Source organism: Felis catus, chromosome B3 (genome assembly GCF_018350175.1).
Source record: "Felis catus isolate Fca126 chromosome B3, F.catus_Fca126_mat1.0, whole genome shotgun sequence".
Taxonomy (NCBI): domain Eukaryota; kingdom Metazoa; phylum Chordata; class Mammalia; order Carnivora; family Felidae; genus Felis; species Felis catus.
The window spans coordinates 87,416,800-87,441,516 of record NC_058373.1 but is presented as its reverse complement, the minus strand read 5'-3'; the positions used below and the strand labels follow the sequence as shown (position 1 = coordinate 87,441,516).

The 24,717-nt window shown below is 38.7% G+C and overlaps 1 long non-coding RNA gene and 1 pseudogene across 4 annotated transcripts in view; one reads left to right on the top strand and one right to left on the bottom strand.

The window, feature by feature from the left end:
• Positions 1 to 24,717, top strand: part of LOC111560996 — a 193,222-nt gene that overhangs the window by 18,302 nt on the left and 150,203 nt on the right. For all 4 annotated transcript variants that reach the window (XR_006599542.1, XR_006599541.1, XR_006599543.1 and 1 more), the window contains exon 2: positions 22,794 to 22,988. This is a non-coding gene — a long non-coding RNA (uncharacterized LOC111560996). The remainder of the gene's footprint in view (positions 1 to 22,793; positions 22,989 to 24,717) is intronic.
• LOC101082495 lies at positions 23,285 to 24,528 on the bottom strand (annotated as a pseudogene).

The following is a 24,717-nucleotide window of genomic DNA, read 5'->3' as shown; positions in this document are numbered from 1 at the left end:
CCATACCTGTTGTTTCTTGTACTTTTGATTTTGGCCATTCTGATAGGTATGAGGTGATATCTCATTGTGGTTTTGACTTGCATTTCCCTGATATTAGTGATGTTTTTGTGTGTCTGTTGGCCATCTGTGTGTCTTCTTTGGAGAAATGTCTGTTCATCTCTTCTGTTCATTTTTAATTGGATTATTTGGGGGTTTTTTGGTTTAGTTGTATAAGTTCTTTATATATTTAAAAAAATTTTTTTTTCAACGTTTATTTATTTTTGGGACAGAGAGAGACAGAGCATGAATGGGGGAGGCGCAGAGAGAGAGGGAGACACAGAATCGGAAACAGGCTCCAGGCTCTGAGCCATCAGCCCAGAGCCTGACGCGGGGCTCGAACTCACAGACCGCGAGATAGTGACCTGGCTGAAGTCGGACGCTTAACCGACTGCGCCACCCAGGCGCCCCATTTCTTTATATATTTTAGATACTAACCCTTTATCAGAGATGTCATTTACAAGTTTCTTCTCCCATTCAGTAGATTGTATTTTAGTTTTGTTGATTGTTTCCTTTCCTGTGCAGAAACTTTTTATTTTGATATAGACCCAAGTTTATTTTTGCTTTTGTTTCCCTTACCTCAGAAGATATATCTAGAAAAATGTTGCTATGGCAGATGTCAGAGAAACTACTATCTATGTTCTCTTCAGGGATTTTTATATTTTCAGGTCTCACATTTAGGTCTCAATCCATTTTGAGTTTATTTTGTGTGTACTTTAAGAAAGTGGCCCAGTTTCATTCTTCTGCATGTAGCTGTCCAGTTTTTGCCAGCAAGATTTGTTGAAGAGACTTTCTTTTTCCCATTGGATATTCTTTCCTTCATTGTCGAAGATTAATTGACCATGTAATTGTGGTTTTATTTCTGGGTTCTCTATTCTGTTCCACTGATAAATGTGTCTATGGTTGTGCCATTACCACACTGTTTTTATTACTACAGCTTTGTATTATCTCTTGAAATCTGGGATTGTAATACATCTAATTTTTTTTTTCTTTTTCAAGATTGCTTTGGCTATTTGGGATATTCTGTGGTTCTGTGGAAATTTTAGGATTTTTTTTTCTAGCTCTGTGAAAAATGCTGTTGGTATTTTCATAGAGATTGCATCAAATCTGTAGATTGCTTTGGGTAGTATGGACACTTCAACCATATTTGTTTCCCAATCCATGAGCATGGAATATTTTCCATTTGTGTCATCTTCAATTTCTTTCATCAGTGTTTTATAGTTTTCAGAGTACAGGTCTTTCACCTCTTTAATTAAGTTTATTCCTAGGTATTTTATTATTTTTAGTGCAATTGTAAATGGGATTGTTTGCTTAATTTCTGTTCTGCTGATTCATTTTTGCTGTATAGAAATGCAACAGATTTCTGCATATTGATTTTGTATCCTGTGACTTCACTGAATTTGTATATCACTTCTAGCTGTTTTCTCATGGAGTCTTTTAGATTTTCCGTATATAGCATTATATCATCTTCAAATAGTGAAAGTTTTACTACTTCCTTACTAATTTGGATACCTTTTATTTCTTTTTGCTGTCTAACTGCTCTGGCTAGGACTTCCAAAAACTATATTGAATAAAAGTTGTGAGGGTGGACATCTTTGTCTTGTCGCTGACCTTAGCAGCAAAGCATTTAGTTTTTCAACATTACTATGATGTTAGCTTTGGGTTTTTCATATATTGCCTTTATTATGTTGAGGTATGTTCCCACTAAGCCTACTTTGCTGAAATGTTGTTTTTTTTTTTTTTTTTTGAATCATGAATGGATGTTGTACTTTGTCAAATGCAGAGAGACAGGGAGCCACAGAATCTGAAGCAAGCTCCAGGCTCTGAGCTGTGAGCACAGAACCCTATGCGGGACCCAAATCCATGAATCGCGAGATCATGACCTGAACTGAAGTAGGACGCTCAACCGACTGAGCCACCCAGGTGCCCAAGGGTCACTTAAATTTGAACGCATTCTTTACTCCTCTCCACCCCACATTTTTGGTGTATGGTATAATACTTTTTATCCTTTTATTTTGTGAATCCCTTGACTAATTTTATAGATATACTTAATTTTACTGCGTTTGTACTTGCTTTCTACTTTTCTTATTCCTACTTACAGTCTTTTCTTTCCACTCATAGTGTACCCTTTAACATTTCTTGTAGGGCTGATTTAGTGGTCATGAATTCCTTTGTTTATCTTGAAAACTCTATCTCTCCTTTTATTCTGAATGATAGCCTTGCTGCATAGAGTATTCTTGGTGCAGGTTTTTTTTTTTCTTTTAGCACTTTGGTGACAATTTCATGCCACTCCTTATTTCCTTTTTTTAATTAAAAAAATTATTTATTTATTTTTGAGAGACAGTGAGAGAGAGAAAGAGAGAGGGAGTGCACACATGTAAGTGTGGGAGGAGCAGAGAGAGAGGGAGAGAGAGAATTGCAAGCAGGCTCTGTGCTGTCAGTGCAAAGCCCAATGTGGGGCTCAAACTCAAAAGCTGTGAGATCATGACCTGAGCTGAAACCGAGAGTTGGACGCTTAACCAATTGAGGCACCCCAGCACCTCTCATGCCACTTCCTTCTGGCCTGCAACGTTTCTGATGAAAAATCAGCTGATAACCCTATGGGGTTTCCCTTGTATGTAACTGTTTTCTTTTCTATTGCTGTTTTTAAAAACCTCTACCACTACTTTTTGCCATTTTAATTTCTATGTGTCTTGGTGTGGAACTCCTTGGGTTGATTTGTTGGGTGCTTTTGTGCCTCCTGGATTTGGATTTATGTCTCCTTCCTCAAATTCAGGACATTTTTAGCTATTATTTCTTCAAATAAATTTTTTTACCCCTTCTTTCTTCTTCTGGGGTCTCTATAATGTGAATGTTATTATGCTTGATTGTGTTGTTGAATTCTCTTAATCTGTTTTCATTTTGTGTTAGTTTTTTTTCTTTTTTCTCTCCTGTTTAGCTTGGTTGCTTTCCATCACTCTGTCGTCTGGGTTACTAATCCATTCTTCTGATTCTTCTAGTCTACTACTCCTTCCCTCTAGTGTATTTTTAATTTCAGTTGAGTGCTCCATGTATGATTGGTTCTCTTTTGTGCTTTCAATCTCTGTTTAGAGTCTCCCTGAAGTCCTTTACTCTTTTTTCAAGGCCAGTATCTATGTGACCATTACTTTAAATTTTCTATCAGGCATATTCCTTACTGCTGTTTCATTTAGCTTTCTTGCTGTGATTTTGTCTTATTCTTTCATTTGGGACATATTCCTCTGTCTCCTCATTTTATCTAACTCTGTGCCTTTGCCTATGTGTTAGGAAAGTCAGCTGTATCTCCTACTCTTGAACATAATGGCCTTAGGGGGCCATTCCCTTTAGTACCATTAGGTGCAATGTCCCCTATTCATCAGAGCCTGGTGCTTCATGGGTATCTCCTGTGTGTGTTGTTTGTGTCCTATTGTGGCAGAGCCATATTTGCCTTCAGTACTATTACCTGTAATGGCTCTCTTTGCTTGTTGCCAGTCTGGGGCCTCCTTGGCCCTCAGTTGAGTCAGACCAGGTATTTGCCAGAGCTGTAGTAACGCTGAACTGCAAGGTGCTCTCCCCACCCTGAGAAGCTTTCATTGGTGCACGGGGCTTGCAGTCAGACCACATGTCTGCCCTCAGTCCACTACTGGGGCCACAGTCAGACTGGTGTGTGTTGTTATTTTCCTCTGTCCCTAGGACAGGTGTCACTTTCGAGTGGTGCTGGCCTCTGTCAGTGCTGCTTGTTCACTGCCGGGCTTGGCACAGCTTTGGATGGACTCCTGTTGAAGGCAGGTCTGCAGGAGAACCCAAGGGTGGGGTGTGCAGCGTTAACAATATGTGCACCAGTCCATCGTGGGAAGGGACCTGTAGCTTGGAAAAATGCTGAGGGTGGCTCCACAGGAGAAGGTGGGGGCAGGTCACCTGGCGCCAGTATGGTCTGCTTTAGTGTGCTGTGCGAAGGGACCTGTAGCCACTTTAGAAAACTATCTTAGCTTGGCTGGATGGGACAAGTTTGCAGAAGAACACAGAGTCAGGACACATGGTATTAGCAAGGTTTTCAAGGGTCTGCTGTGGGAGGAGACCTGGAATAGAGGCCTGGCTGGGGAATGCCAGTTGGTACAAGTGCACAGGGGTGGGGCAGGCTGTTAGCAAGCTAAGTAAAGAGTGTTCCTGCTATGCTGGTTGCTGTGGGTCTCCATGTATCTAGGCTGGGGGCAGGGGAGGGAAGTCATGCCCATCAACCCTTCTGTTGTTGAAGAAGTCTGTCAAAGATCCCTGCCCCTCCAGCACACGCTCTGAGCTTAGTAAATAAATCTTGCCATATACCGCAGGTGTTTTTAAAACTGCTACTTCTGTGTTGTATCTCTATGGGGCTGTTGTGCTGTCTCTTTAAGGTGGTCTCTTTAAGTTTCAATAGCGAACTCAGTTCCCCACTGCCCGACTGGCTCTCCCAGAGCTGAGTCCACCAATTTTTAAAGTTCCACGTGTTAAGCCCTACTGATCATAAGAATTTGTGGTTAGGTTTCTCTGGTTCTCAAAACCAAATGTTATAAGGATTTGTCTTCCCAATGAGTGTCCCCTCTGTCTGGGGTACCCGGTGTGGGTCTGTTCCTTTCCCTTTTCTGTGCCTGCAGAGTCCCCTCTCTTCTGTGAACAGTCCTGTGGGTCAATTTGACTCTCCACCGAGTCTCTGCCCTTCCTACCCTTTTCAGTGTGGCCTCTTCTCTACATTTTGCTGTGGAGAGTCTGTTCTGCCAGTCTTCGTGTCATTTTTCCCACGTGGGTATTAATTGGTTGTATCTGTGTGATTGACCAGGTAAGTTTAGAATCCTCCTACTTTGCCATCTTCCCCCAGAAGTGGTCAAACCTTTAAAGAAAACTTTACATTAATTTGAGAGAAAACAGGTATTACGGAGTGTGAATTTCTTGAACTAGAAGCAGATTAAGGTTTCTTTCCGTGTCTTGTACACATTGGTTTGCAAATAGAATTTTTCTCTCAAAATTTGTTTTCTGTTTTGAATATCATAAATGATACTTATTAAAAAGACAGTGTGGAGTGTGGGGTTTTATGGACATTCGGAAGGGGTCCTGAGGTGGGAGTTGGGACATAATGCCTGGTCATAGGACAGAAAAGTTCTCAGGTTATGCCTGGGAGCATTTGCTAGAGAAGGGCTCAGACAGGCTGGTGTACAAAGTTACAAACTGATTCATTTGTTGCATTTCCCTCCTTATTTGTCTTCTTTGAGTCAGGAGGAAAACATTTAGTCTTGTCCCCTAGGGTACTTTAGTGTGAGAAATTTTCCACCCATTTGAAGAAAAATGGAAAAAATAAAGACCACGTAGTGAGTTTTTCATAATGTTAGCTTTCTGCTTCAATTTGAAAAATTCTTAGTTAAGAACTTCTTGTTTGATTATTTAAAAAAATGTCCTTTTCTGAAATGATAGCCATAGTAGATGGCAGGTGATTTTCTTTAATTCGCTAAAACCAGGCCAAATTGTAAAAAATGGTAAATATAAATTGGCACTTGAATTATTTTTATTTGTTCCAAACAAACAACAAACAAACAAAAAAACAAAAAAATAAATGCCTGGGTGGCTTAGTCAGTTAAGCATCTGACTCTTGATTTGGGCTCAGGTCATGATCTCATAGTTCATGGGATCGAATCCCATGTCTGGCTCTGTGCTGACAATGTGAAGCCTGCCTGGGATATTCTCTCTCCTCTTTCTCTGCCCTTTCCCCTGCTTGAGCACTCTCTCTCTCTCAAAATAAATAAGCTTTTAAAAATTAATAAATTTTTATTTGTTCATAGAATCCAAAGCCTGAGGTCAGAGACAACCATGGCAGAACTGCACCTAAAGCCAGGTTTAACCTGCAGTGTGGGAAATCCTTGGGCATGTGCTTGGCCAGCTCCTCTTCATGACCCGGGTCCCCTGGCTGCTGCACTGAATTAAATATCCATCCCAGTGAATGGAATGCAATTTAGTTGAATTCCTCCTGCTAAGCTGTCTAAGGGACTGTGAAATGTGCTGCTTTGACTGACGCTCCCATTTTCTCTTCTTCAAAATAAGTCAGATTGACAGGTTTCAAAGGAGACATGAAATTAGTTCTTATTCCCTGATTCAGCAATAAAGCCCGGAAGCAGAATCTGCTAAATGGAAAACATTCTAAGACTAGGAACGAGAGATTGTAAGGCAACTCTCAACTAGCTGAGGAAGTTTTTCTGTGCCTGCAGCTGATAAACTGCTTTGGGAACTGGACGAAATGTTGGTCCTAGTCAGGACTCCATTGCTGCAGACACTTTCACTGACTGCCATGTGGGTGAGCAGATAGCATTCAGCCAGGACTCACGCACACACTTGCAATAAGCAAGCATTTCCTAAACAGTTTCTGAGGGAATAATCCGATGATAATTTATACGTCATAACACAATTACTCCTCCCATTACATATTTATCTCAGATTAAAAAACAAAAATCAGGTGAGCTAAAATTTTCTGAAAGGTATTTTCCAGGTTCTTCCTTCCTTTTCCTTCCTATGCTAGCCTGAGTCTCTAATAATGCCAGTTTTACTCCAAAGATCTGTAAAATGAAGAACTCGGTATTCTATTTGTATTAACCCTTAGATTATCAAGTAGCTTTTACATTCTAGGACTGATTTGGGGGGATCTGTCCTAATCTTTCCTGATGCAGTTGAGCCCTTTTTCATTAGCGGAGGTGGAGAACTTAGATCTGTTTCCCCCTGAAGTAGATGGGACTCAGAAGGATGAAGTGGAAGGAAGCTTTCGGGTATTTCCTAAGGGAAGTGACCTGGCATCTAGTCTGCCCCGCTTCATTCCTGATTGTAGGCATATGCCCTCCCACCCCATCAGCTAATAATAAAGCCAGGCAGTACATCAAGACCTCAGACAAAAGACCCATTAGGCGTGCCAGTGATTAAAGTTGATTAGCTTGAAGTCACTGGGAATTTTGAGTCCAAGATCAGTGGTGAATCAGATCCAATTTGCATAAACTACGAGGTGCTTCATTAAGGCTCATCATTTTCCTCTGTCCTTTTGTAATAAATCATGCTTCTATGGGGTTCATTTAGATTGAGCTTGAGGATTTTGCCTTTAGAATTCTTCAACACTATTAAGATCACTTTAGCTGTGCTCTTTGGCCTCATTTGCTAAGATGGTACCTGTCTGGAGCCTCATCTCAGAGCCACATCCTTGAAAAAGCTTCCTAGAAGTTTAAGCAATGATTCATTAGGGTCCATGTGCCGGCAGCCAAGACCCATATGATAATGAAGTACACATCTTTTAAAGCACCAGTAGAACAAATCATACTTGCTTATGCTGATAAAGTACTCAGGCCACATAGTGCATTGTGTTAAGCCAACTGATCATTAAATAATTTTGCATTCTCTTCTTGAAATGAGTCTATCTAAAACCCGGAAAATTGACTAGGTTTAACCTTCCAGAGATCTTGTGTGGATGGTTCTTTCTTTGCAATTACTTGTGAGAATGATGAGATGCTTCTTGTTTTGCCCCAAAGATTATTCTTTTACCCCCAGAGATCATTCTTTTTTATCTCCTGTCATTTGTACACTCTGCCCCTCATGCCTAGAGCACCTTTCCATGCCCCTCACAGTCCTCTTTGCTTGTGCCCATGAAGCATTTATCACACTATAATATAATTTCCTTTTTACTTATTTATCTCTTCTACTCCTTGAAGACAGGGATTCCATGCCTAGCTCAGAGCTGACATTAAATGTGTATTGATAGGTTGTTGTGAATTATGAGATGGTGCCTTTAATGGAATATTATACAGCCTCTTAAAGGAATGATATTGATCTCTACATAGTGATGTGTAAATATGCCCATGTGTTTCATAATATAGTTACTGAAAATAAAACAAGCTGAAAAGCACCATGCATAGGATGATCCCATTTATTGTAAAGAAAATAGTGCTTATGTGTATATTCATGGAAAAGGTAAAATGTGTAATTACACAGGGGCTGGATATAGGGTAAAAAGGTAAGGCTTCTGCTTTTAACTTTATAAATCTCTATATTTTAATCTGTTAGATTGAGTCTGTGTTACTATTATAAATAAAAAAACCAGTAAATAGTTTTAAAACAATAAAATTATAGACTCTGGTTGTTAATTATTATTATTATTTTAAAAAACACTGTATTAATTTCCTGGGACTACTATAGCAAATTACCACAAACTGGGTGGCTTAATAAAACAAGTTTATTCTTTCATAGTTCTGGAGGTTAGAAGTCTGAAATGGAGGTACAGCCCTGTTTCGTCCAAAGGTTCTAAGAAACAATCCTTCTTTGCCTCTTTTAGTACCTATTAGTAATCCTTGGATTCCTTGGCTGTAGATACATCACTCCAATCTCTGCCTCCAATTTCACATGACCTTTTCCTCTGTTCTTCTCTATATCTTTACATATCCTTCTTATAAGGACACCAGTCATTGGATGTAGGCCCACTCCAATCCCACATGACCTTATCTTAACATAACTAATTATGTCTGCAAAGACCCTGTTTCCAAATAGGGCCATATTCTGAGGTTCTGGAATGCGTTGAATTCTGGGTGAACACAATTCACCCCAGTACAAACACTAATAAGGGCCAGAGCTGCCAGAGTCCAGGTCGAGCAGGTCCAGGGTTCCCGAAGGGTGAACGGCATTGGTGAAAGTAACAAACAGACACAAGACAACAGCAGTGTGTTAGACTGGCCACTTTATTGTGGCAAGCGTGGCATTATACTTGTTAGCAAATTCCTTATAGCGTGCATCGTCTATGTTTTTTGGCATTACCTAATTCTAAAAATGTTCCTTTATGTAATCACCCATTAAGGGACAACATAGTTATTTTCTTATAACGTTCCCTCCTGCCCTTTCAAGGTCATCTAGCTCTCAACACCTCAAGTGGAACATTTACAGGACGTGACTTCTTAATTGTCCCTTTGAACCATTTGCGGTACAAGGAACAAAAGTATTTGCTTTGGTCTGGGGTGCTGGGAGGGAGCCAAGAGGGCCCTGGGAACCCACACCTTATGTGCTCCCAAGAGACAATGTATACCTAGGAACTAATGAACCATTCTGTACCTTAACCTGCCAGGTCCAGTTATCATCTGGAATGCCTCCTGGGGGCCAAGTGGGCCTAGGGGTTGGAGTAACTTGTATCCATAGATACATTCCTTTGTTGCCGGAGTGGGGATTTCACACCCATTTGTCCCTCTCCTTGGCTGGGAAATATATGGGGCTATCCTTCCTGTAGGTAGAGGAGTCTTTATGGGGGGTGGCAAGGGCTTGATGCAGGGACGCATGATTATGCGGCTTCACTTTCGGTGGGCCGCCACGCAGTCCCGATCCGTCCACCGCCCAGGCCCTGCCCTCAGGCTGGTTTGATAGCTTCCAGCACAGAACCAACAAGCTTTACGTGTTAAAAACACCACTTCTGCAGACTGCTTTCTGGGCCGGCATGTCACTATTACAGTTTGCGGTCCCTCACTGGACTGGGTGAAGAATGGGAGTTCCTTGTGACGTTGCAGCTGCTATAGGTTTGGAGAACCTAACAAGCCTTCAGTTCATCTCTCCTCCAGCCTTAGACCTGAATCTACTTCACTCTACCACTCTAGTTCTGAGATGAAGCAACTTTGAGTTCCTTTTTTAGTCTCTAGTTTTACTTTTGGTATGAGGTTTTAATTTACAAATTTAATTTCTTTTCCTTCCTTCCTTCCTTCCTTCCTTCCTTCCTTCCTTCCTTCCTTCCTTCCTTCTTCCTTCCTGATTATTGTCTACTATATACAAGGCTCTGCAGGGCACACAACATGAATTTCCTTGCTTTTGAGGATCTTGCAGTTGGATTTATTAATGTCAATGTGGTACCTACTGTTTCTGAGAGACAGATTTTAATATTTCTAAAACTGGGATTTTTCTTACAACTGATGACAGGACATAGATTAATTGACAGCATTTAAAATTTCCTAATAGTAAATAAAGTTACATGCATTACAGGGAATGTCTCCACATTCAATGAGATATGGCAAAGGGAGAAATTGGGCAAGTTACCTGCCATTACACTCGATAAGCACATTCTGTGAGTGATTGTGGGTTAAGAAAGAGGAATCTATAGTTCTTTCTATTTTTTGAAGTTTATTTATTTATTTTGAGAGAGAGTGTGAGCGTGAGTGGGGGAGGGGCAGAGAGAGAGAGTGGGAGAGAGAGAATCCCAAGCAGGCTCTACGCTGTCAGTGCAGAGCCAGACATGGCTTGATCCCACAAACCTTGAGTTTGTGACCTGAGCTGAACTCAAGAGCCAGACGCTCAACCAACTGAATATCAGGCATCCCTGTTGTTCTTTTTCTTTAAATATAGTTTTTAAAAATAAAAATGTTTAGGGGCACCTGGGTGGCTCAGTCAGTTGAGTATCCAACTTTAGCTCAGGTCATGATCTCGCGGTTCGTTAGCTCCAGCCCCGCATTGGGCTGGCTGCTGTCGGCCTGTCAGTGCCTAGCCTGCTTCAGGTCCTCTGTCCCTCTCTCTCTGCCCCTCCCCTGCTTGCACTCTCTCAGAAAATAAATAAATATTAAAAAAATAAAAATATTTATGTTTACATGTTTATTGTGGTTATGACTTTTTAAATTGAGGTACAGTTGATGAATAACATATTACTTTCAGGTGAACAACATAGTGATTCAATCTTTGTTTAAGCTGCAAAATAATAACAATAAATCTAGTTAACATTTGTTACCATACGTAATTACCAAAGTTTTTTTTTCTTGTAGTGAGAACTTTTTAGGATCTACTGTTAACAATTTTCAAATATACAAAAGGTATTATTAACTATAGTCACCATGGTATACATCACATCCTCATGACTTATTTATTTTATAACCGGAAGTTTGTATTTTTTGACTCAATTCACCCATTTCACACACCCCACACTTTCTGTCTCTGGTATCCACCAGTCTATTTTCTGTATCTATGAGGTTTTTAAGAAAGCATGTTTTTAGATTCCACATATAAGGGAGATCATATAGTATTTGTCTTTCTCTGACTTACTTCACTTAGCATAATGACCTTAAGGTCCATCCGTGTTGTGAATGGCAAGATTTCTTTATTTTTTATGGCTGAATAATATTTTATGTCTCTCTGTATATCACATTTTCTTTATTCTTTCACCCATTGATGGACCCTTAGGTTATTTCTGTATCTTGACTATTGTCAGTAATGCTGCAATGAAAATGGGGGTACAGATTTCTTTGTGAGTTAATGTTTTCATTTTCTTTGGGTGAATACCCAGGAGTTGAATTGCTAGATCATATGCTAGTTCTATTTTTACTTTTCTGAGGAACCTCCATACTATTTTCCGTAGTGGCTGCACCAAATTACATTCCCATCAATGGTGCACAACAGTTTCCTTTTGTTCACATCCTCATTGACACTTGTTATTTTTTTTTAAAGTATTAAAAAAAATTTTTTTAATGTTTATTTATTTTGAGAGACAGAGAGACAGACAGAGTGTGAGCAGGGGAGGGGCAGAGAGAGAGAGGGAGACACAGAATCCAAAGCAGGCTCCAGGGTCTGAGATGTCAGCACAGACTCCAACGTGGGGCTCAACCCACGAACTGTGAGATCATGACCTGAGCCGAAGTTGGAAGCTTAATCCATTGAGCCACCCAGGCGCCCCTGACACTTGTTATTTCTAATTATCTTATTTCTTATATTTATTCCATAAATATGTCTTGCACCTGCTATTTGCAAGGGATAGAGAATATCTAAACACTCTTTTATTTTATTTAAAAAAATTTTTTTAATGTTTATTTATTTTTGAGAGAGAGTGTGCACGCATCAGCAGGGAAGGGGCAGAGAGCGAGAGGGAGACACAGAATCCAAAGCAGGCTCCAGGCTCTGAGCTGTCAGCGCAGAGCCCTATGCAGGCCTGTACCCATGAACTGTGAGATCATGACCTGAGCCAAAGTCAGGCGCTTAATTGGCTGAACCACCCAAGTGCCCCTAAACACTCTTTTAAAAATGATATTAGAACTTACATTTACCAAGCAAGTGATTTGGATATTGAAAATCTTACATGGAAAAAAACATTTGTGAACCAGGACAGAAGGCAAATCTATGGTCAGTAAAGTGCAAAATTGTCAACACTGTACCTTTGTTTTGGTAAGTTTCTTCTGAGAAATTGGTTCTTAAATTCATTATCAGTTAAACCAGAGTCTTTAAAGTGGAACATTCATTGATATCAACTTAACTGTTTGGCTTTTTCCCAAGCCTCCAATCAGTTATCAATACTTAATGCTATTTGCACAAAATATCTTTTGTGTAATACAAATTTCTGTCTCTTCCTCTCTAAGGGATAAAATATCACATGGAAAAAGGAAGAAAATGCAAGATGAATTCTGAATCTAATTCATGAGTTTTGTTTTTATTCTTTTACATAGTATTTATATCAAAGTCAGAAATAAAATCTAAGTTAGAAAATTCACCAGCTAAAAGAAACAGTTTTGTGTGGCAAACCAATTGCCCCAGAAAACAAGTAATTAAAGGACAAGTAATTAAAATAGCAGCCATAAAATTGACATTCTTGGGAGACCATGTGTTCATTGCTGGTGTTTTTATTGGGGATCCTCTCTGGGCACTGTTCTGAGAACTGAAATCTGCTGGCAGAATGAGCACTTCACCCAAGGATTTTGCATCCTCTTCTGGGTGAAAATGTTAGTGCGTTTCTGGTGTATACAGGATAGTTGTATCATGACAGGTGGAAATGTGACCCTGTTATTATCTTTATTTGGAGATTAAGTATGATTTAAGATCTGTTTGCGTGCCAAGTTGACAAGGGGTGGACTTGTGGTAGTAATTTTATGTGTCAGCTTGGTTAGGCCTTGGTAACTAAATAGTCAAACAGTTTCTAGATGGTTCAGTGAAAGTATTAAAGTTTTTTTTTTTTATTTGAGTGTAGTGGGCACACAATGTTCATTAGTTTCAGGTATCAATGAAAGCATTTTTTGGGTGAGATTAATATTGAAATCACTAGGCTTTGAGTAATGTGAGTGTGACTTATGTAATCAGTTGAAGACCGCAATAGAAGCACAACTGACCTCTCTGAAGAAAGAGGGAATTCTGCCAGCAGACTGCCTTTGGGCTTCAAGTGTATTATTGACTCTTCCCTGGGTCAGGCCCACTCTGCAGATTTTGAACTTGTCATCCTTCAAAATCCTGTGACCCAGTTTCTTAAAATAAATCTCTCTCTCTCTCTCTCTCTCTCTCTCTCTCTCTCTATCTATCTATCTATCTAATCTATCATTTATCTAACCTATCCACCTATCCATTTATATACCTATACATCCTATTGGTTTTTTTTCTTCTCTGAAGAACCCTGATTAATACTGATTTTATAAGAGACACAGCTTGTAGAGGCCAAAGAGATCTTTTTCCTGAGTTTAAGAATTTGGGGCATGGCAGACACTAACCCATTACTACCTGCTATTTTCCTGTTTAGGCAGGGAATTATATGGAGGGTCTGTGATGTTTCTTTGGCTGAAAGAGGTTGGGGGAGGCTTTTCCAGAAAGGCAAATGGGTCTTTCTTTAGATTCTTCTGCTACTGCTGATGGGATGCCATATTTCCCCCAATTTCCCCAAATGGGAATTGAAGCCAGATATTGAAATCATTTATTGATGTTAGTAATGAAACTTCAGTTGTTACCACAAATTTTACATTACATTTGCTTAGATATCCTAATGTTTAGGAGGAAAAGTGCCCTCTCCACAATGTAAATTAAGAAACAAATATGATGGCTCACAACTTCTCCTGTAAGTAGGACCACACTACCCCCTCAGAAGAAGGAAGCTCCAGCCCGAAGCTGCAGGGAGGAGACAGAGGGAGGCTGGCTGTATTCGAATAGGTCTTCTGTCTTTTCTCAAACAGTCCTCAACTGGTTTGGCTCAAGCACTGTCTTGACCATGAGGCTTTCTAAACTTGAATAGATTTTTCTTTCTACTCCACATTGCCCATCCCTCTACTGTATCTCATAGCAAAACTTCTTGAGGTACCATTTTTGCAGCTTTACTTCACTTTTTTCCATACCTGACTCCATTGAGGCTTTTAGTCCTCATTATGCTACAAGGACCACCCTAGTCAAGGTCCATCTTAACCACCATGTTGTCAGTTCAAAAGTCATTTCTGTGTTCTCATTTTCCTTCATGTTTCAGTGACAATGATTCAGTTCTTCTTGAAACATTTTCTTTAGGTTTCTGTTGAGTAGAATTAAAATGGGGTTTCCTCCTACCTCATTTACTATGCTTTCTCAGATGTCTTTGCAGGTATTTATGCTGCTTAACCTTGAAAACTTAGAGTATGCAAGACCTCAATCCTGTACTCTATATAATTACTCTGCACGACCAGTCTTTTGGCTTTAAATACTATCCATATGCCTCACAAATCTGTATTTCCAGTTGTGGCCTTTGCCCTGAAATCCAGGCTTATATATCCAATTTCCTACTTCACATCTCTGCTAATTAAATTGTTCCCTGTGTTTGAAACATAATCCCCAATCTTTTCATAGCTAGTTTCTTCTTGTTACTTAAGTTTCAACTTATATAGTGTCTGTACATCATTATCAGCTACATACCTATTTATCCATTTGTCATCTGTTGTCTCTTATCAATCACATCGTCTAATTTTAATTCCTTGCATAACTTGTGCCAGTAAATATCTCTTTTTTAAAAATTCTAGTTAGTTAACATACAGTGTAATATTAGTTTCAGGTATACAACATAGTGATTCAACAATTCTATATATCACCTGGTGCTTATCATGACAGGTGCAGTTCTTGATCCCCATCACCTATTTAACCCATCCCTCTACCCACCTGCCCTCTGGTAACCATCAGTTTGTTCTTTACAATTAAGAGTCCATTTCTTGGTTTCTGTCATTCTTTTTTCCCCTTTGCTTGTTTCTTAAATTCCACATATAATTGAAATCATATGGTATATGTCTTTCTATGACTTGTCTTGCTTAGCATAATACTCTCTAGCTCCATCCATGTCATTGAAAGTGGCAAGATTTTTTCTTTTTTATGGCTGAATGATATTCCATTGTGTGTGTGTGTGTGTGTGTGTGTGTGTGTGTGTGTGTGTGTGTATGTATCACATCTTCTTTATCCATTCATCAGTCAATTGATGGACACTTGGGCTGCTGTATCTCATCTATTATAGATAATTCTCCTGTAAACATAGAGGTGCATGTATCCCTTTCCATTAGTATTTTTATATTCTTTGGGTAAATACCCAGTAGTGCAATTGCTGAATGGTAGTTTTATTTTTAGGCTTTTGAAGAACCTCCATACTGTTTTCCACTGTGGCTGCACCAATTTGCATTTCTACCAACAGTGCATGGGGTTCCTTTTTCTCCACAGCCTCACCAACACCTGTTGTTTCTTGTGCTTTTGATTTTAGCCATTCTGATAGGGGTGAGGTGATATCTTACTGTGGTTTTGAGTTGCATTTCCCCAATGACTAGGGATTTTTTCATGTCTGTTGACCATCTGTATGTCTTCTTTGGAGAAATGTCTGTTCATGTCTTCTGCCCATTTTTAATTGGGTTATTTATTTATTTATTTATTTATTTTTGGTGTTGAGTTGTGCAAGTTCTTTATATATTTTGGATATTAACCTTTTATCCAACATGTCATTTGCAAATATCTTCTCCCATTCAGTAAGCTGCCTTTTACTTTTGTTGATTGTTTCCTTTGTTGTGCAGAAGCTTTTTATTTTGTTGTAGACCCAATAGTTTATTTTTGCTTTTGTTTCCTTGCCTCAGGAGAACTATCTGAAAAAAAAAAGTGCTTTGGCTGAGGTCAAATAAGTTGATGCCTGTGTTCTCTTCTAAGATTTTTAGGTTTTCAGGTCTCACATTTAGGTCTTTCCCCAATTTTGAATTTATTTTTGTGTATGGTGTAGGAAAGGGTCCAGTTTCATTCGTTTACACGTTGCTGTACAGTTTTCACAGCACCATTTGTTGAAAAGACTATCTTTTTCCCATTGGATATTCTTTCCTGCTTTGTTGAAGATCAACTGGCTATACAGTTGTGGGTTTATTTCTGGGTTTTCTATTCCGTTCCATTGATCTGTGTGCCTATTTTTGTGCCAGTACTATACTTTTTTTTTTTAATATAGTACTATACTGTTTTGATGACTACAGCTTTTTAATATAACTTGAAGTCTAGAATTGTGATGACTACAGCTTTGCTTTTCTTTTTCAAGGTTACTTTGGCTATTTGGGGTCTTTTGTGGTTCCATACAAATTTTGGAATTATTTGTTTTAGTTCTGTGGAAAATGTTGTTGGTGACTTTTTTTTAATATTTATTTATTTATTTTTGAGAGAGAGAGAGAGAGAGAGAGAGAGAGAGAGAGAGAGAGAGAGAGAGAATATCCCAAGAAGGCTCCATACCATCAGCACAGAGCGTTATGCAGGGAACAAACCCATGAACTGCAGGATCATGACCTGAGCAAAAATCAAGAGTTGGAGGCTCAACCGACTGAGCCACCCAGGCGAACCACTGTTGGTGGTGTTTTGATAGGGAGTGCATTACATGTGTAGATTGCTTTGGATAGCTTAGACATTTTAACAATATTTGTTCTTCCAATCCTTGAGCATGGAATATTTTACCATTTCTTTGTGTCATATTCAGTTTTTTTCATCAGTATTTTATAGTTTACAGAGTACAGGTCTTTTGCCTCTTTAGGTAGGCTTACTCCTAGGTATATTATTATTTTTGGTGCAATTGTAAAAGCGATTGTTTTCTTAATTTGCCTTTTTGCTGCTTCATTATTGGTGTATAGAAATGCAACCGATTTCTGTATACTGATTTTTTATCTTGAGACTTTACTGAATTAGTACATCAGTTCTGGCAGTTTTCTGGTGGAGTCTTTGGGTTTTCTTTATATAACATCATATCATCTGCAAACTGAAAGTTTTACTTCTTCCTTACCAATTTGGATGTTTTTATTTCTTTGGCTGTCTAACTGCTATGGGTAGGACTTCCAGGAATATGTTGAGGAAAGTGGTGAGGGCGGACATCTTTGTCTTGTTGCTGACCTTAGTAGCAAAACATTTAGTTTTCAACATTTAGTATGATGTTAGCTGTGGGTTTTTTGTATATTGCCTTTATTATGTTGAGGTATGTTCCCTCCAAGTCCTCTTTATTGAAGGTTTTTGTTTGTTTGTTTTTAACATGAATGGATGTTGTACTTTGTCAAATGCTTTTTCTGCATCTATTGAAATGGTCATATGGTTCTTATCTTTTCTCTTATTGATGTGATGTATCATGTTGATTGATTTGCAATTATTGAATCTCCTTGCCAGAAATAAATCCCACTTGATCATGGTGAATACTGTTTTAAATGTATTGTTGGATCCAGTTTGCTAGTATTTTGTGGAGGATTTTTGCACCTATGTTCATCAGAGATATTGGCCTGTAGTTCTCCTTTTCAGTGGTGTCTTTATCTGGTTTTGGTATCAGGGTAATTGTAGCCTCCTAGAATGAATTTGGAAGCTTTCCTTCCCCTTCTATTTTTTTGTAATAGTTTGAGAAAAATAGGTATTAACTCTTGAAATATTTAGTAGAATTATCCTGTGAAGTCCTTTCATCCTGGACTTTTGTTTGTTGGGATTTTTTTTAACTACTGTTTTAATTTCTTTGCTGGTTATTGGTCTGTTCAAATTTTCTGTTTCTTTCTGTTTCATTTTTTTAAATTTATATGTTTCTAGGAATTTACCCATTTCGTCTAGGTTGTCCTCTTTGTTGGCATATAGTTTTTCATAATATTCTCTTATAACTGTTTGTATTTCTGTGGTGTTTGTTATTTCCTCTCTCTCATTTGTGATTTTATTTATTTTAGTTATTTCTCTTTTTCTTGATAAATCTGGCTAGAGGTTTATCAAATTTTATTTTATTATTTTTTTAATGGTTTTTAAATTTATTTTTGAGAGAGAGAGAGAGAGAGACAGACAGACAGACAGAGGATGAGCCTAGGAGGGGGAAGAGAAGGGGTACAGAGGATCCAAAGCAAGCTCTGCACTGTCAGCACAGAGCCTGATGTGGGGCTTGAACTCATGAACCGTGAGATCATGATCTGAGCCAAAGTCAGACGCTCAACTGACCGAGCCACCCAGATGTCCCTCAAATTTGATTTTTTAAAAAGAACCAGCTCCTGGTTTCACTGATCTGTTCTATTGTTTTCTTAATTTCTATATCATTTATTTTTGCTATAATCTTTATTATTTCCCTCCTTCTGCTGGTTTTAGGTTTTGTGTGTTGTTTATATTTCTCTTACTTATTTATTTATTTGTTGTGTTTTAGTTTCCACTACTTAAATGAAAATTCCCTGACAAAGTAGAAACTTAATAAATATTTCTTGAATGACTTGATTGAAAGATTATTACTTATAGCTCACCATGTAGCATTTTAGTTTCTACTACGATGATGTTTTGTTGTTATTCATGTTTTTGTCTGGATATCATAGATTTAATATTCTTTAAAGGATGGAGTTAAGTCCAAATGGTGTTTGGAAAGTATTCTCACTTTTAAGCAGAAAATGAGGTCTAGCAATAGAAGGAACCAGTTGTAAGGAACCAGTGCATAGTTAGTGTAGCACACTTGGTTTCCATCACTGCATTAACTCTCATTAACACTGCATTAACCCCTACCAACAATTCTCTTATTTTGACCTTTTTGTCTTAGGGACTATCTTTCCTAATGGTAGTCTTGATCTCTGTTACTTCCTCTGCTTGATGTTTCCAGTAAAGATGATCAGCTTCCAACTCCTTCGTTGCTCCCTTTTGAAGGTGAGTGGAGCTAAAAGCCACTACAATAACAGGAACAGATGCTCATTCTTCTTGGTATCTGTCTTTATTTCTCCTTTACTTTTGAAGGATAATTTCACTGGATGTGAAGTTCTAGGCTGATGGCTTCCTCTTTTAACATTAATGTTGTGCCACTCTTTCTCTTTGCTTGCATGGTTTCCAACAAGAAGCCCACTGTAATTCTTACTCTTGTTCTTCTATAAGTAAGGGTGATTTTTTTTCCCTCTCACCCCAGCGTTTTTCAAGACTTTTTATGTGTCTTTAATTTTTGTAGTTGAATATGTTATGCATATAACATACATATAAATGCATATATAAATATGTAGTTGAATATTTATCCTGGTTGGTGGTCTCTGAGCTTCCTGGATCTGTGGATTGGTATCATTAATTATGGAATTCTCAGCCATTATTACTTCAAGTATTTCTCCTTCTCTTTTTTCTTTCTTTTTTTTTCTTCTGGCATTTCAATCATTTGTGTATTTTACCTTTTGAAATTATCCCACCGTCCTTGGATGATATGTCTCTCCCCCTTTTTCATTCTTTTTTCTTTTTATATCTCAGTTTTAAAAGTTTCCATTGACCCATCCTTAAGTTCGCTGATTCTTTCCTCAGCTACATCTAGTCTACTAATGAGCCCAATGAAAGCATTCTTTATTTCAATTACAGTGGTTTTGATTTCTAGCATTTCTTTTTGATTATTTCCTAGAATTTCCATCTCTCTGCTTATATTACTCACCTGTTCTTGCCTACCTTTTCCATTAAAGCCCTTAGCATATTAATCATAGTTATTTGAAATTTCAGACCAGGCCTGATAAAACCAACATCTGTGTCATACCAGAGTATGATTCTGATGCTTACTTTGCCTGTTCAGACTGTGTTCTCTCTCACCTTTAACATACCTTGTAATTTATTTTTTGTTATTGAGAGCTGGTCATGATATATTGAACTAAGGTAAACAGGCCTTTCGTGTGAGGTTTTATGTTAATTTGGCTAGTAGTTGGACTGTGCTTCATGTTGCTAAAGCTGTCAGTAGCAAAAGCTTCCATTTCTCTTGCCTTTGTGTTGTTAACTCTGTTGTCTTTGAGTTTCCTTAAGAATTCCTTCTTTGTTGTTTAAGTTTATTTATTTATTTTGAGAGGGAAAGAGAGCATGCACGTGCAGGGGAGGGGCAGAGACAGAGAGGGAGAGAGAGAATCCCAAGCAGACTCCACACTGTCAGCACAGAGACCAACAGCCTGACATGGGGCTCAATCCCACAAACCACAAGACCATGACTCGAGCCAAAATCAAGAGTCAGACGCTCACCTGACTGAGCTACCCAGGGTTCCTTAAGAATGCATTCTTAAGCAGAGTCTCAGTCTTGCAGTTTTTTTCCTGAATCCACTGTTATTATAGTATTGGTATGATGGTAAGGTATGGAAAAGAAGAAGCTTTCTACAATCTTATGATTAAATCCTAGTTGTTCAGTGGCCTTGTGTCTCTGGGCTGAGACCTTAACATGTGTTTCTTAGCTTCCTTTCCCTCTCCTTTAAATGAGAGGAAGGTTAGAAGAGACTGCAGTGGGAGAAATTCCCTACCTCTGTGTGTGATAAGGCTCTGGAGAGTAGGCCTTGGTTATGGAGAACACTCTGGGCATATTTCACAATGGTTACTCTTGTCTTCCCCTTGCCATAGCAATGAGGTGATCTTTCTTGGCCCTTTACCATGGAAACCTAGTGGTGTTCCTGGAGGTGAAGTCCATGAATGTGTGAGGGTCCTGTGAGACCTGCAGGCCTCAGGATGTTCTCATTGTCAGGCTAGTCCATACTCAGCCTCCAGAAATTCATCCAAATTTCTATTTAAATGTTTCTACCAATTTTTGGCCCCATTGTCTTCCGCTCCAGAAGAGCAAATCTCAGTTCTTGCTCTCCAGGTTTTGTCATGGTGGTTTGTCCTACAATCTTCATTCTTTGATGTTTTGAAGAAAAGTCACTGATTTTCAGCCAGTTTAATATTAGCTTTTCCTAAGGATGAAACTGATTATTTACAAGCTTTTAACACATTGGATCCTGAACTGGAAGTCTAGATATCTTTTACAGTATCTAGCACTGCATTAAACAGGCATCAGCAAACCGTGTCTTGGCTGTGTTTCCACCATTGCTACTTGGCCCATTTTGCCACCACTTCCCACAGCTGCATAGGACAATCTTCTTGCCAAAGGAAAAGATTTGGAGCTTTGGCAAGTTGTGTTCTAATGACTGACAAACTCTGAAATATAGGTACTAACTTAGTACTAACAGTGAGTGATGGATGACAACCAAGATTAAGTCAGGGATTATCTCACTTAGCTTCTTGTTTCCTTGTTCCAGACGTGTGTATTTGCATCATGGCCAAAAACCCATTTCTGTTGGGCTGGACCCTCAGCCTCCTCAGGAAAGTCCATTTCTGGCATCTCAGATATATAGGACCTTCTCTGAGGTCTTGGTTGCTGAGATGTAGAGAGCCTTTAGTTTTCTTATTTATGGTTTTGTTTTTACTTAATGGCAACCTGTTTCCTCTCCTTTCTGTCCATCCTTCTGTCATTCCTTCCTTCCCTCCCTCCTTCCTTCCTTCCTTCTCCTTTTAATATTAGTATTTAGCATGTTTGTGTTAAGTTAAACATTTTACTCTTTAATGATAGTGTTTATCAGAACAAGACAATTTAGCTGAAGATGGCTGCCTGGTGAGACTTTTCAATACTGATTTTAAATGCAAATTAATACAAGCAATTACCAGATATTATACATGCTCTTAAAATGGAATGCTTTAAATGACATTTCCCTGGCAATCTGTGTGAATCCCAAAGATTAGGCATTCTCTTTATTCACTAAATTAAATATGCATCCACAGCCCAGTTTGAAGTTACTATCATATAATCATTCTTATTGTAGCCATTTCCAATAAAGATGACCTTATTAAATAACAATTACCTAAAGAATTATTTCCCACTTGGGAATATATGTTTGGAAAGAGATATACCTTTTGTGTTTGGATGGGTTCTGACAGAGGATGAAGACCAACGTAACATGTTAGGGAGGTGGATTTTTTTCCCCTCAATCCAAAGTTAGGGAACTAACATTTATTGAGTCTTTTTTGTGTCAAACACTTTCCATTCATCCAATATTCAATGAATATTTATTGAGTGCTACCATGTTTTGGCCATATGTTTTAAATTCTGGGAATGCAATGGGATGGGACAGACTCAGTCCCTTCTCTTACGAATCTTATATTCTGGTTGGGAAAAGAAAGTGAATCCAGAGAATAATAAGTAGCCTGATGTGTGGGACAGAGAATGGCTTGGTGAGGAGATACAAAGAGGGTAAACATTAGATAGGGTAGAGAAAGCAAGTCCTGTTTGAAAGGTGGCATTTGCAGTGAACTATCAGAGAGTCAGCCAACTACTCATTTTCTAATTTTTACAACAATGTGAGACAAAGGTAACATTAGTTCAGCTGATACAGGCAAAGAAATTACTCAACTAGATTAAGTCATTACTCTAAAGTTACACAGACTTCAAATCTTGCTCCTTTTGCCTCCAAAGCTGTTCACTGCCCATCATATCCCACAGGTACTTGTTCACCAGCAGCCTCAGTCTGGGGCAGAAACAAGCTCTTTGTTTGCCTGATCTTGGAGTTTAGACGTGAAACAGAATTTCCTAAGAAAACTAATGCGGGGTCCTATATTTTTCAATAAGAACATTAAAAAGAAGAAAAGACAACCGCTTAATTTTAATTACTTTTTCATTAAAAAATGTATTTTAATACCAAAAAAGTAGAAGGGGTATTTTCTGAGATTAAAGGACACGAATCTGAATTAAATGAAATCAGCTTCATGAAATGCATTATTTTGTCTTTATCTTACTTATTTCACAGAGAACTACTAGAGCCACGACTTAAGTGAATCCATTTGAGAACCGATGGACTCAATGACCTTTGGGATTATATTCAACCTTGAGAATCTTAAGTTGATGTCAACCTCCTAAGCTTGATGTGTGGAGAGGCAACACAGGAAGATACTCTTCTGTGAGGATATAAACTTTCTATTAATTGAATCAGTCCAGGAAAAAGGTAGGTCATCATGACCTAAACATTTTCAGTTTGAGTCACTTGAAATGTTTATCTATTTAGGGAAAAGGAGATGATGTATTCTCTGTTCACTAAAAAGTTCAAACACAACTTAAAGCTCATTACAAAATAATTTACAAACTGTTTTTTGGTAGGCAGTTGCTCACAGTGGCTTGAATAAGTTAAGAGCTTAGATTCATTGCTTTTCCTATTAATTAAATAGAAAGTAGAAATGACCATTTGGACTTCTTTTTTTTTAAGACACATTTATACATTTAGCAACAACAGCATGCATGCAAAAAAAATCTACATTAAAACCCTTTGTTGGAATGCTTTACACTTTCCACAGAACAGAAACTAAAATAACTTGTTATGCAATTAGTCACAAATACAGTCCTTGAGTTTTTTGCCCATACACACAAGTAATATCTAAAACATCCCCCCCTTTTTTTTTTGTAGCAGCTAGGCCCTGCCACCACTGTGCTTGGCTGAGTTCACAAATCTGTTGCAACCTATAGCTTCCCTGTCATCTCTCTGGCTCTCCTTTCCTGCTAAGATTTGTTTCCTGGCAGTAATTCAAACCTTCTGCCACCGCCATAGGTACTGCTGCTGGAACCACCATAGCCGTGTTGGTTTCATGGTTTGGCAAAATATTGGCCACCGCCACCATAGAGGCCAGAGCTTCTGCCTCCAAAATGTCCTCCTTTCATGGGTCCAAAATTTGAGGATTGATTGTTGTAATTGCCAAAATCATTATAGTTTCTACCACCTCCCAAATTGCGTCCATCATTACCAAATCCATTATAGCCATCTCCACTGCCACCATATTCACCACCACCTTTACTGCCACCAAAGCCACCTCTCCTACTGAAGTTTCCTCCATGACCAAAGTTGTCATGCCCACCAAAACCACCTCTATGGCCCTCACCAAAGTTTCCAGAACCACCTCAACCTCTTTGGCTGGAATGAAGCACCAGCCATCTCTTGCTTAGATAAGGCTTTCCTTACTTCACAGTTGTGGCCATTCACAGTAGGATATTTTTGAATGACAGTCTTATCTACAGAAACATGGTCATCGTAAGCTACAAAAGCAAAGCCCCTCTTCTTGCCACTGCCTCAGTCAGCCATGATTTCAGTCACTTCAGTTTTCCCATACTGTTCAAAATAATCTCTTAGATGATATTCTTCAGTGTCTTCCTTAATGCCACCAACAAAAGTCTTTTTGACAGTTAAGAAGGCACTCGGTCTTTGAGAATCTTCTCTTGAGACAGCCCTCTTTGGTTCTACAACTCTTCCACCCACCTTGTGTGGCCTTGCGTTCACGGCTACATCCACCTCTTCCATAGTAGCATACGTGGCAAACCCAAAGCCTCCGAAGCACTTGGTGTTTGGATCTGTCATTACCACACAGTCCGTATGCGTTCCCCATTGCTCAAAATTGCTTCTCATACTTTCATTAGTTGTTTCAAAGCTCAAACCTCTGATGAAGAGCTTCTACAGCTTTTCTTAGGAGAAAAGACTTAGGAGACTCTGACTTAGACATGACAGAAGTGGAAGGGGAGACTCTTAATGATGCTTGCTCCGTGGTGTCCATGGACAGAAAGCAACCCTTTGGACTTATATGAATAAGAATGTATGTGTGGGTATCTTTGTCATGAATATTCAACTATTGATCACTTTATGGTACTGATATAATTTATTTCTTTTCCTAACCATGAAACATAAGCAAAAC